General features: G+C 40.4%; 1 non-coding gene across 1 annotated transcript; it reads left to right on the top strand.

The window, feature by feature from the left end:
• Positions 1-1,190: 1,190 nt before the first annotated feature.
• Positions 1,191-1,262, top strand: trnah-gug (transfer RNA histidin (anticodon GUG)). The gene has a single exon. It is a non-coding gene; the product is annotated as a tRNA-His (tRNA).
• The last annotated feature ends 340 nt before the right edge of the window (positions 1,263-1,602 follow it).

Here is a 1,602-nt window from a genome sequence, read left to right as displayed (position 1 = left end):
TGCTGCCAACAACTGGAACACTTATCTCCCTCACTAGCTTTAAGCACCAGCTGTCAGAGCAGCTCACAGATCACTGCACCTGTACATAGCCCATCTGTAGATAGCCCATCCAACTACCTCATCCCCATACTGTATTTATTTATCTTGCTCCTTTGCACCCCAGTATCTCTACTTGCACATTCATCTTCTGCACATCTACCATTCCAGTGTTTAATTGTTATATTGTAATTATTTCGCCACCATGGCCTATTTATTGTATTAACTCCCTTATCTCACCTCATTTGCACACACTGTATATAGACTTTCTTTTTTTCTATTGTGTTATTGACTGTACGTTTGTTTATTCCATGTGTAACTCTGTGTTGTTGTTTGTGTCGAACTGTTTTGCTTGATCTTGGCCAGGTCAGAGTTGCAAATGAGAACTTGTTCTCAACTGGCCTACCTGGTTAAATAAAGGTGAAATAAAAATAACATTTTAAAAAGGTTAGCAGGTTACTAACGCAGGACAGAATTACTAACGTAGCAGGACAGGATTATTAATGTAGCAGGTTAGGTCGCCGTGATCGTAGCTAAAATGAACGATACTTCACCCAAGCGGTACTGTAAATGTACATGTTGCAGAATGAACTCTGAACAGAATGAACTCTGAACAGAATGAACAGAATGAACAGAATGAACAGAATGAACAGAATGAACAGAATAAACAGAATAAACAGAATAAACAGAATGAACAGAATGAACAGAATGAACAGAATGAACAGAATAAACAGAATAAACAGAATGAACAGAATGAACAGAATGAACAGAATGAACAGAATAAACTCTGAACAGAATGAACTCTGAACAGAATAAACAGAATGAACAGAATGAACAGAATGAACAGAATGAACAGAATAAACAGAATGAACAGAATGAACAGAATGAACAGAATGAACAGAATAAACTCTGAACAGAATGAACTCTGAACAGAATAAACAGAATGAACAGAATGAACAGAATGAACAGAATGAACAGAATGAACAGAATGAACAGAATGAACGATACCCACTGTTTTGAGTAGACTCATAGATCACTCCCTTCAACCCAGATCTATTTGTCCTGTTGGCTGCCGTTGGCAAGGTGTCAACTCCTTCTGTCATCGGATACTGTATCCCCTGCTCTCCCTTCTCTCCCACAAGCCCTGGTAGCTCGCCGTGATCGTATAGTGGTTAGTACTCTGCGTTGTGGCCGCAGCAACCCCGGTTCGAATCCGGGTCACGGCATTGCGATACACAATGTCACGGCATATGGGTTGTTTTGAATGAATAGAGTAGCTTTATGATTTTTCAGAGATAATTGTAAATGTCACATCTGGTTTGGCACGACAACAGCAGTTAGTTGGCAAGGCAGCACAAACTAACAGATCTGGAACTAGGAACATCAAAATCATGTCATAGACCTCAACTGTAGCTACATGACTGAGACCAATTATGCCATGTCAACGTGATCAAAGCCTACGACAACATACGACAACATCAGTGTGGTATCCTGTGTTGAGCAGCGTGGTACAATACATGTGTGCACCTCTGCTGTACAGGACCTGCGTCAGTGACTAGCTACAGC

Source organism: Salvelinus alpinus, chromosome 11 (genome assembly GCF_045679555.1).
Source record: "Salvelinus alpinus chromosome 11, SLU_Salpinus.1, whole genome shotgun sequence".
Taxonomy (NCBI): domain Eukaryota; kingdom Metazoa; phylum Chordata; class Actinopteri; order Salmoniformes; family Salmonidae; genus Salvelinus; species Salvelinus alpinus.
Note: the sequence above shows the minus strand (reverse complement) of the source record. Positions and strands in the feature narration are given on the sequence as shown.